The sequence below is a fragment of the Myotis yumanensis genome, unplaced genomic scaffold, assembly GCF_028538775.1.
Source record: "Myotis yumanensis isolate MYYU_CA2020_CCGP unplaced genomic scaffold, mMyoYum1.0.hap1 SCAF_2, whole genome shotgun sequence".
Lineage (NCBI taxonomy): Eukaryota > Metazoa > Chordata > Mammalia > Chiroptera > Vespertilionidae > Myotis > Myotis yumanensis.
In genome coordinates this window covers 128,273,062-128,285,700 of record NW_027223753.1, presented here as the reverse complement: position 1 = coordinate 128,285,700, position 12,639 = coordinate 128,273,062, and the positions used below count along the sequence as shown (strand labels likewise).

Genomic DNA, 12,639 nt, shown 5'->3' with positions numbered 1-12,639 from the left:
GGAATAAAAAGGGATTCACTATAAATAAAGATGAAATGTGATGGGGGAAAGCCATAAGTAACTCTAGAATAAATTTTTCAGAGTTAAATTAGACTCCAATTAGCTTCTTTTTTCTTAGGCCTCTGAATGTAAGGTTTGGAGGTCAGATACCAGGTTTCTCAGACTGTTAGCAAATTTGTAATGAGCCTGGCTCACAAATGGCAGGAGGTTCTGTGGAACAGGCTCTACGTAAATATCTCAGCATGTGGAGCTCAAGGGAATGTACTGTGAAGTCCCCAAAGGGTTTACAATTGGCAGCTAACTCCTTGTACATACAGACCAATTAAAAAAATCATCGTGGAAAAAAATAAAAGTGAAGAAATAAGTTTTCTGCCAGATTATTGATTTTTTAATTAAATTTGCCTGCACAGTGTCTCTTGTAATGTTCACGCAACACATCTACTCACTAGAAGCTTTCAACTCCAGGTCTAGAAACAAGCCCTCATCACTTACTGACATAAATGAGCAAGATATGCCATCCCTCTGTGCCACAAATTCTTCATCCCTAAAACGGGACAATAATAACAGTACCTGACACATAGAATTATAATAAGAATATAATTATTCAATAAGATAGAAAGCACTCAGAACACACTCTGGCACATACTAAGTGCACAGAGACTGTTTTTATTGCACCATTTATGGCCTCACATAGAAATTATCTGTTTCCTTGCTCTCCCTTTACTGGGGGCTTGGTTTTCTCTGCTCATTAGTAGGGACCCATTTCCTCATACAGACCTCAGTGTATAGTAGGCACTCAGGGACAGGTTTTGAACAAGAAATAAAGATAAAAAATGTACTATGTGCCAAGTACTTTAGTCTGAAGAAACAAAGGATGAAAATAATAAGATGTTTGACAATTTTCCACTAAGCATTGATGTTATTTTGAATGCTCTCGTCCTTTGTATTGGCCTTGAGTACATTTAAAAAAATAGAATGCCAAGTGTCCTAACAAAGGATATAAAACACTTAAGGTACCTTTTCAATTGATCTAATATTGAGTTATTTTGTTTGGCAAAAAAAAAAAAAAATCCCCAAGTATAAAATAGGTAAGAAACCATTGAGGTAACCTTTAGCATCACGTTAAAGAAGAAAAGGAAAGACATGCAAATATACCTCATAATTGCCATATAAATTGATCTTGTATTAGACATATTTAGAGCTGCTTGACTTAGCACCCCAACCCTAACTCTCACCTGGAGAAAAGGGTAAAATACCCTCCTTCAAGGAAATGCCTGCTGAGTTTCCCTATTGGCATTTGTTATTGCAAATCTAATTGTCCAATCAATCATTTTCTCCTCTACATACTTGATATATAGCATTAGTGCTCTGCTTTGAAAAGGATCAGCCAATTTCTATCAGAAATGTATGTTTAGATAATTTATATAAGGTGATCAGTGAGAACTGAAACAGAAAGATTTTACATGGTACATAGCTGAAGTCAAACCAGACAGAAAATGGAAAGTGGGCTAGGAAAAGGAAGATATAGATGATAGATTTCTTGGAAGCATCTCCTTTCAGGAAAATACTTATATTACTCCCTAGATTCCTTGGATTTCCATTCAGTTAATCCTATTTATGGGGAGCAATATGAATGTGTCTTCATTTATTGAAAACAAAAGGCTCTTGAAAAACATTAAAAAACAACAACATTTGTTTAAATAGAAAGACCCAGGACTAAAAATAATATGTACCATAATACACATTTAAAACACTGAAGAAGAAAACATGAAGTCTATGTAGTATAGTATTGACTCAACTAAAGAACACCTTTGATGAGTGAATCTTCTGGGGCTTAAGCTTTATTAAAACCAAGTTGACTCATTACAAAAAAAATAGAATTATGCATAAATTATTTAGGGCAATATAGGCCAGTAGAACAATTCCTACAAAGTATATACAGAAGGTGTTCAGGAAATACTTTATTGAATTTTAAGTGAAATGTCCTTTTTACACTGCATAGTATAAGACTATCAGAATGAGAGATAGCGATTCTGGGTCAGACAGGTTTTGTTGCATGTGAATAGGAACAAACTTAAAAAAAACTTTGAATTTTACAATGTTTATGACTTCTTACTCGATGTTTCTTTTAAGCCATATAAAGCCTTACCTCTTATTTCAGTCAGCTCATTTTTTGTATTGTCTAGGCCCCTGTATCTAGGTTGTATGTGTAATTGGTCAGTAAAACACAGCTGAAAGTGAGGATCAGGAGTTACAATGTGTTCAGAATCCTCAGGTTATAGTCCTTAATCCCATTTGAAAACAGAACGTTTCTGATAAACCATTTGCCCTTATGCTGATAAACTGTTTATTCTCTTAGTGTGAAAGGATTTTTTACATTTCATTTTACATACTAAATGTGTACATATAAGTCTTTAATCTCTATGCCATGGAAATCTAACATCATTAAAATAGTATTAGTCATCCAGAAACCAAGTGAAGAAAAGTGTAAGATTAGTGGAGGGGTCCTGAATTTTCACTTTTCTTAATGCTAATACTGTAAATCATACAAATGACATTTAACTCTTTTGGATTTGAAGAAAAGCTCCATGAAAAAAGTATTTTTTCTTCTCCCTCTTCTCTTTTCATTGACTGGAATGAAAGCTGATCACATTTCTAGCAACAGAGAGAGGTAAGATGAGTACCATTAAGTAAAATTTCTATAGTCCAAAATTTCAGTTGAAAGTATTAATTTAAAGATTATATATATATATATATATATATATATATATATATATATATATCCTGTTACAGAAAGGACTAGAATCAATGACAAATCTAGTAGCAATGAGCAACTCTCGTATCATAATTGAGGTCTATAAATACATTTCCATTAAAATTAAATAGGACTTCTTAAGGAAACAATTTTTAGGGGGACAAGAAGTGTACCATCTAGAAAGCTAAAAAGCAATAAAAGTCTACTGATTTTATGCCAAAAGAATTGAAGAGTCAATCACTAGTCAAATATGGGACTATCTGAGTAATTACTCTGATAGATTTAAACATATCAAATATGCTTAAGTTTATGAACACATACTGATCCCCAAAACAAAGATGCAAATTCATAAACAAACAAACTAATTTAGAAGATGCCAGGAGCTCAACTAGTTATTTTTAAACTGTCAAAAGCAAACATAAAAAAGCAATAAACATTTATTTTACTTTTCCTATATGAATAATACCTCAGGGAGACAAATCATTGATAAAATTAAGAGATAATGTAGAATTAGAATATCACAATTAGCTTCTCTAGATGTTGAGGTTCTGGTAAAGATGGCAGCATAGGTAAATGTGGTACTTGAAACCTCCAACAACCACATCAAAATTATAACAAAACTAAAGAACAACCATCATTCAAAACTGCCTGAAATCTAGCTGACCAGAATTCTTATAACTAAGGATATAAAGAAGAAGCCACATCAAGACTGGTAGGAGGAGCTGAGACATAGAACGGCTTCTCCCACACCCACATGTGGTGGATAAAAATCAGGAGATATATCTCACCTGTGGAGTTCCCTGCTGAGGAGCAAGGGGTTTCAGTCCCACACCAGGCTGCTAGGCCAGGTTCCAGTGCCAGGAAGAGAAGACCCCATAACTGCTGGAATAAAACCAGCAGAGATTGTAGCTTCATGAGACAAAGCCTCCTGGAATCCTAAGTTGTCCTCTTAAAGGGCCATACATGGACATGCTCAGGCTCACTTGCTCTGAGCTCCAGCACTGGTACAGCAGCTCAAAAGGCACCAGGGACATATAGGGAATAATTGAATTGTCTGACATCAGGCCAAGAGCAGGAGGGGCAGTTTTCTCCCACACAGAAGTGCTGGCAGAGGCTATTGTTCATTTTCTGGGCCCTCCCTCCAAAAATCTGGCAGGAAGGCACCATATCTGAGTGTCCAGCAAGGTAACCTGGCCAACCCTTTTTTCCCCTCCTCTCCTGGAGTGATTCCCTGAGACCCAGCCCCATCCAAATTGTGGGCTTTCCCAAGCCATTTCCAGTGTTTTTTCCACATAAATGGACTATCTAGGCTTATGCTTTGGACTTTCCTAAAATCTCTTAATCAGCATCTGATCTCATAATACCCCATACCCCTTGAGAAGTGTCCCCAGGCCAGACACTCGTGGCAATAGGTGTTGGTTTTCAAGTTGGCTTCTCCTGGGCACCTCCAACCCAGGAACAAGTAACAGCCATATGCTAATTGCTTTGTGGCTCATGCTGAGTGGCCCAAAGAGGGCACAGATGGCAGCTCACCTTGGCCTGAACCTTCTAGTAGGCCTCAGAGCCAGTGCACCTGGTGGATAGTTACAGATCATGACAGAGCACTACCCAACCACGTCCACATGTGACAAACTCAAGGGACAGACTTAGGAAGCAGCAGAACCCTTTAGAAGTAACTCATGCTTTGTGTCAGTCAACCCTTCACTGTAGACCCTTCATGGTGGTCTCAGCCAGTTCCTGCAGCCAATAATCCTGGGAAATCCATCCCATTGAGGTGCCAACAATAATAAAAACTCAACTACAACAGAAGGGTGTACACTGCCCACACAGGTTGGGGGAATGCACCTGGAGTGCCCAGATCAGGTTATTGTGGAGGTTGTGCCACTGGACCCTACAAGACATCTACTATATAAGGTCATATTTGGAAAATAAGGAAGCAAAAATCAACCAATCAGAACAGCAAAAGGGAAATCATATATATATATATATATATATATATATATATATATATAAAATGAGGATACTATAAGGAGCCTTTGGACAACATCAAGCATACAAACATTCATATCATGGGGGTTCCAGAAGGAGAAGAGAGAGAGGAATTGAAAACCTATGTGAAAAAAGTTATGATAGGGAAACTTACTTTCCTGACCTGGTGAAGAAAAATACATATAAGTCCAGGAGTACAGAGTCCCAAACAAGATAAACCCAAAGAGGCCCACACCAAGACACATCATAATTAAAATGTAAAAGGTTAAAAGCAGCAGGAGAAAAGCAAAATCAGTTATCTGCAAGGGAGCCCCATAAGACTGTCAGCTGATTTTCCAACAAAAATTTTGCAGGTCAGAAGAGATTGGCACAAAATATTCAGTTTCAGAACATTATGCTAAGCAAAATAAGCCAGTCAGAGAAAGATAAATATCACATGATCTCACTCATTTGTGGAATATAATGAACAACATAAACTGAGGAACCAAAATAGAACCAGAGTCATAGAAGCATCAAAGAGACTGTCCAACCAATGAGGGAAGGTGGGGGTTGAGGGAGTAAAAGATCAACCAAAGGACTTGTATGCATGCATATGAGCAAAACCAATGGACACAGACAGGGTGGGGGGTGAGGGCACATGTTAGGGGGTAGGGGCAGCTGGGGAGAGGTCAATGAGGGAAAAAGGAGACTTATGTAATACTTTAAACGATAAAGAACTTAAATTAAAATTATATATATATATATATATATATATGTATATATATATATGTATATATATATATATATGTATATATATATATGTATATATATATATATATATATATATATGTATATATATATATATATATATGATGAAAAGCAAGGACTTAAACCAATACTACTTTACCCAGCAAAGTTATCATTTAGAATTGAGGGACAGATAAAGAGCTTCCCAGACAAGAAAAAGCTAAAGGAATTCAACATCATCAAGCCAGCATTACAAGAAATGTTAAAGGGTTTTGTTTAAGAAGAAAGAAAAAAAGATTAAAACTATTAATAATAAAGTTACCATAAATACATATCTATCAACAATTACTTTAAATGCAAATGGTTAAATGCTCCAATCAAAAGACAAATGGAAAGCAAAACAAGACCCTCATATGTGCTGTTTGCAAGAGTCTCGGTTTAGATCAAAAGACACATAGACTGAATGTAAAGGCATGGGAAATATATTTCATGAAAATGGAAACAAAGCAACAAAAAAGCTGGGGTAGCAATATTTATATCAGACAAAATAAAGTTTAAAGCAAAGGCTATATACTGCCAGCCCACAGTACAAAGTCCAAGAGTCCACGCACAGGTCCATGTTCTCATCTGCCAGTAACAACCACCAGCATAGCCAGAGCCATGTCATACCCACCTGCATGGTGCCCAACAGCAATGCCATGCAGCTGCTCCATGACTATAGCTCCATGCCCAGGGTAAGGGTAAGGCTCTTCTCCACCACATCATGAGGAAACCAAATAATTTATGGCTGAAAATTTCTGTTGGATAGTTGCAATTCTCCCATGCCTCAGATGCAACCCTGCCATTTGCCCAATACCACAGGATTCATCAGCCCTGGAATCTTAATCAAAGACTCCATCGTAGAAGTAAATAATTTGAATACCTTGAGAAATCATGAGAGAAAGCATGTAGCTGGGGATGATGTTCAGTTTGAGATGGGCATCTAACTGTCCTGCAAGGATCAGAATAGCAGCAAAACTGATACCTGTGTATACCTGATGTGGCCAATAGGATCAACAATGAAAAGGCAGTACCAGAAGTCCCCACTGCAGTCTCCCTCTCCTCCTCTTCCTCTGGGTGCCAAATGATGCAAAGATGAGCTTCATCTGACCATTTCCTCTCCCAGTTATACAGATTAGATTGAAGGCCTATGGGATATTTCTGTAGACCTAAGCAGCCCACAAAGAAAAACAGTTGAATTCCTTTGGCTTCCCTAGTCATTTTCATATTGAGAAACATCTCCCACACCATTTTTTTAAAATCCCAAATCAAATATCAACCTACCAACAAATGCAATCTGGGATGTCTGGGGCAGTGTCACAGAGGTTTGGTGGGTTCAGCATTGTTCATGTTCTTACACTGTGTCTCTCTTTCATGGCTTCTGCCCACAGATCAGTGCTACAGGAGCCTGGATGTGGGGTCTTCAAAGCCAGAGGAAAATAAATAAGAAGAGAACTGCTTTTCCTTTTCCTTTTGTCTTTGGGGACAGTGGAGGATGTAAAACTCTAATAGGAATGCCCCGTGACACAGTTTTGAGCTCTACTTCCCCTCTATTTTCTATAATGAATGTCTTTTGTCTTTGGTGTTATAGTTCATTTACCCATATCTTTACTTAGCACATTTGGGCAAATAATGGTAAACTCTCTACATGAAAAGGGAGTCATCAGTAACCAGCTGTTCTTTCCTCCTCTTCTTCCATTTCCCCCTGCTTGCATCATGTTGCTTGAAGTTCTGTTGTACTCTGAGCATCCAGGTCATTTCACTGCGCTCGGAGCACGTCCATACCAAGTGATAGAGGCACTTTAGGTAAGGCGTGATCACAGTATCCTGCATTTGATACTTAAGATTAACCTTGGAAGAGCATTGACCCATTTGAGTACCTAGTCTCAGTGGTCATTGTTTTTCAATCCAATGAGCATTGTAATATGCGCAGTCTCAGATTGCAGGCTTTTTAAATATATATTTTGAGATTAACATTGACTTGCAGAAGTTTCTTAGAAAAAAACTATTTTTTTCCCTTTGTGCACCTGTTTTATTATTTGGCTGCTGAGAAATGTAAGCTTGGGCTTAAAAATGTGCTCTTCCCCATTTTTTTGCCTTTCCCATTGTACTCTGAATTTACCTTTCTTTCTCCTCCTCCCTCTCTACCTTCCTCATTTTCTCTCTCCTTCCTTTTTCTCTGCCAGGCCATTTTCAAAAGATACCTCAAATTTTGGTATCTGAGGAGTGACCTTTTATTTTTTAAGATGACCACAGGCCTATTTTTAGAAATGTTTTTAGTACAATTTTGAACTACAACTTTTTAATCACATCTTCCAGGGTTAGGAAGGTGATAAATATCTGTAAGCAATTCTGCTGTTCTATGTCACCATCCTTTGTCTCCTGCAGTCCCTTATGAGCTCTTTCCTCCTCCCTCTAGTTTTGGGTGTGCTATTTGGCATTTTTAGTGCGTGGTTTGTAAAGCTGGACTATTCTGACTGGTGAAAGCCTTCTTCTTTTCTGTTACTCTTTGTTCTGTCATTGCACATCCTCCCCAGCTAATCTCCTGACAGTTGACTGGCATACCCTTCCCTTTGCGGAAAGACTAATACCTCTGCCTCCTCATAGAAAGACAAGCAGCCACTGGTGTCCTGGTCTGGGGTTGGATCTGGTGCCCTGAACCTCATATTGCACGATCACATCCCAAGGTGAGAGTGACAGGCCAACTGGTTAAGAAAGAAAGCTGCTTGTTTTTCTTTTGAAATATGAAAAGACCCTGCTTGCAAACACATTTTAGATATGAAAAGGAAAATGTCTGAGGAACTTTATTCTGTTTTCTTCTATAAAATGTGAATAGTTCAAAGAGTGAAACCTTTTGTGATGGTTGCTATCTCTCAGAAATAAGCTGGACCTCCAAAAGTTTAGAGATGCCTTCAGTCTCAAAAATTGATGATCAGAAAAGTATGCTATGTTTTTTTGTTTACTATATACCTGTACTGATTTTAATTAAACTTCAAATTTCACTTATAAACAACAACAACAAAAAATATACAAAGGCTATATAGGAGACAAAGAAGGACCCAGCAATTCCATCTCTGGGTGTTTATTCAAAGAAATCCCAAACAATAAATTAAATATGTATACTAATTGCATGATTATTTACAATATTTACAATAGCTATGATATGGAAGCAACCTCATTGTCATAAATAGATGAATTGATAAAGAAGAAGTGGTGCATATATACAATGGAATATGACTCAGTCGCAAAAAAGAATATAATCTTGTCATCTGCAACAACATGGATGGACATAGAGGATATTATGATGAATGAAATAAATCACATAGAGGAATACAGATGTCATATAATTTCACTTATATGTGGAACCTAAATAAAAATAAATGGCCATATCAATAGATACAGAAAAAAGTATCGACAAAATCCAACAACCATTTTTGCTAAAAACTCTCACCAAAGTTAAAATAGAGCGATCATACCTCAACATAATAAAAGCCTTATATGACAAACCTGCAGCCAACATCATACTCAATGGGCAAAAACTAAAACCATTTCCCCTAAGAACGGGAACAAATCAGGGATGACCACTTTCACCACTCTTATTCAACATAGTACTGGAAATCATAGCCACAGTGATCAGAAAAGAAGAAATAAAATGCATCCAAATTAGAAAGGAGGAAGTAAAACTCTCATTATTCCAAAATTACATGATATTGTGCATAGAAAACCCTAAAGGTACCACCAAAAAACTACTAGATTTAATAAATGAATTTGGTAGTGTAGTAGGACACAAAATTAATACCCAGAAATCAATGGCATTTTTATACACCATTAATGAATTCTCAGAAAGAGAAACTAAAAAGCAATCCCATTTACCATAACAACAAAAAAAATCAAGGTACTTAATAAATTTAATCAAGGAGGTAAAGGACTTGCACTGTGAAAAGTAAAAGATATAGAGGAAGATATAAACAAGTGGAAGAAAATATCATATTCATGGATTGGTAGAATTAACATCATTAAAATTTCCATAATACTTAAAGCAATCCACAGATTCAAGGCAATCCCTATTAAAACACCAATGGAATATTTCACAGATGTAGACTAGATATTTCAAAATTTTATATGGAACCAAATAAGGCCGCGAATAGCCAAAGCAATCTTGAAAAGAACAAAGTTGGAGGGATCACGATACCAGATATTAAGTTATACTACAAAGGCACCATAATCAAAACAGCCTGGAACTGGCAAAAGAATAGGCATATAGATCAATGGAACAGAACAGAGACCCCAGAAATCAACCCAAGCCATTATGCTCAAATAATAATTGACAAAGGAAGCAAGAGCTTACTTACAATGGAGTCAAGAGAGTCTCTTCAATAAATGGTGTTGGGAAAATTGGACAGATACATGCAAAAAAATGAAACTAGACCACCAACTTATACCATACACAAAAATAAAGTCAAAATGGATAAAATACTTAAATGTAAGTTGTGAAACCATAAAAATCCTAGACAAACCCATAGGCAGCAAAATCTCTGATATCTCTTGTAGCAATAGATATACAGATATATCTCCTAGAGAAAAGGAAAATAACAAGAAAATAAACAAATGGGACTACATCAAAATAAAAAGTTTCTGTACAGCTAAAGAAACCATCAAAATGAAAAGGGAGCCCACTGTATGCGAGAACATATTTGGCAATGATACATCTGATAAAGAGTTAATATACAAAATATATAAGGAACTTAACAACTTAACAAAAGGAAGACAAATAATTTAATTTAAAAAATGGGCAAAGGACCTAAATAGACACTTCTCCAAAGTGAACATACAGATGGCCAAGATACATATGAAAAAATGCTCAAAGTCACTGATCATCACTGGTATGCAAATTAAAACAACAATGAGGTATTGCCTCATACCTGTGAGATGGCTACTGCCAACAAATCAACAAATGACAAGTGCTGGTGAGGATGTGGAAAAAAGGGAATCATAGTACACTGCTGATGGGAATGCAGACTGATACAGCCATTATAGAAAATAGTATGGAGTTTCCTCAAAAAATTACATATGGACTTGCTATTTGACCCAGTATCTGACTTCCAGGAATATTTCCTAAGAAACTTAAAACATTAATCAGAAAGAATGTATGCACTTCTATATTCATAGCAGCACAATCTACAATAGCTAAGATCTGAAAATAGCCTAAGTGCCCATTAGTATATGAGTTGATTAAAAAAAAAAGCTTTGGTACATTTACACCATGGAATACTATGCATCAGTAAAAAAAAATAAGGATCTCTTACCCTTTGAGACAACGTGGAGGGACCTGGAGAGTATTATGCTAAGCAAAATAAAACAGTCAGAAAAAGACAAGTATCACATGATCTCAGTCGTATGTTGAATTGAATGAACACAATGAATTGAACAAAATAGATCCAGAGACATAGCAGCATTGGACAGGCTGCTGAATCTCAGAGGGAAGGTGGGGAGGGTAGGTGGCTGAGAAGTAATCAAGCAAAGAACTGTATGCATATATGTGTAACCTATGGACACAGACAATAGGACGGTGAAGGCCTGTGGGGGTTAGGGGTGGGGGGGATTAGAAGGGGTCAATGGTGGAAAAAGGGGACATATGTAATACTTTCAACAATAAATATTTAATTAAAAGAAAAGAACTTATAAAATTCAACACCAACAAATAATCCAATTAAAAATGGGCAAAGCACCTGAATAGACATTTCTCCTAAGAGCACATAGTTTCAACAATAAAGATATAATTTAAAGAAAATAAATAAATCAAATAAAATAAGTGGACAAACAAAAGAGAAACAGACTCATAGGTACAGACAACATTGTGACAGTTTCCAGATGGGAAGGGGTTATAGATGAAAAGGTGAAGGGTTTAAGAAGTATAAACTTGGTAGTTACAGAATTATCATGGGGATGTAAAATACAGCATAGGAAATATAGTCAATGATATTTTAATAACTATGTATGGTGTCAGATTGGTACTAGATTTATCAGGGTGATCACTTAGTAAAGTATATAATGTCTAACCACTGAGTTGTACACCTGACAATTAATATGTTATTTCATGTCAACTGTAACTAAAAATTTAAAAATAGATTTAAACAAATATCTAGATGTTCAAAATATGAAATCTGAATCACCATAAGTTGATAATAGTTGTAGCCTGGTCAGGAGAATACAGAGATGTAGTCTGACACTCTTATAATACTAGGGGCCCAGTGCACGAATCTGGCACCCTGAAAGGAACTGTGGGCCACGAGGCTGTGGTGGGCACAGGGGCAGGTCTCTGCCCATCCTCCATGCCCTGGCCCAGCCCTCTCCTGCTGCAGCCCCAAGTCCCCTAACTTCATGCCGGATGAGAATGCAAGTGGGGCTGGCACCAGCAGCGGGTACAAGCAGCGCCTGCTGTCCCAATTGCCCCTCAGAAGCAGGGGGAAGTGAAGGAGCCCTGAGGGGCAATCTGGGCCAGCAAGGGGTGCCATCAGTGGGTGTGAGCACCAGGCGGGACCTTGGCATGTGGGAGCAAAGAATTTTCAGTAACCACCAGAGGCTCACCCTGATGACAGCGACTGATGCCCTGTCTTGATCATATTGCCCCTACTCACCTGCTCCACCATCCCACCGAGGCCAATGCCCACCATGTCCCATGCTCTGCTGCCTGCTGCTGACGCCTGCCATGTTCCGCATGCGCCCCCGGGGTGGTCAGCGCATGTCATAGAAACCAGTTGTTTGGTTGTTTCGCCATTTGATCTATTTGCATATTAGCCTTTTATTATATAGAACCTTAAGTCTCTGACTTGTGGACCTGATAGAAAGATAGTGAGAATGACAGCAAGAGTCTGAAGAAGAGCCTAACAGGAGAAGCAAGCAGTATGAATACGAGGAAGGAAAGGGGGAAAGGAAAAAGGGATGGTGCAGAGAATAAATTATCTGCTTCCTGACTGCAACCCTTATTGCTAGCATTTTTGGGGTGGGTGTTTATGGAGAAGGGAGGAAAGAAAAAAAGACAACAGAAAGTAAGGAATGCTTGTGAGACTGGAGAGTAGGAATTTCAAGAAGAATAAAAGCATATTCACTAAAGTTGCAAGTGGCAAAAC

At 37.5% G+C, this 12,639-nt stretch overlaps 1 protein-coding gene and 1 pseudogene across 3 annotated transcripts in view; one reads left to right on the top strand and one right to left on the bottom strand.

Annotated features, from left to right (window-relative positions):
* Nucleotides 1-12,639, bottom strand: part of CADM2 (cell adhesion molecule 2) — a 1,200,411-nt gene that overhangs the window by 385,530 nt on the left and 802,242 nt on the right. The gene's annotated exons all lie outside the window — the stretch shown is intronic.
* On the top strand, nt 6,088-6,456 carry LOC139002081 (eukaryotic translation initiation factor 4E-binding protein 2 pseudogene; annotated as a pseudogene).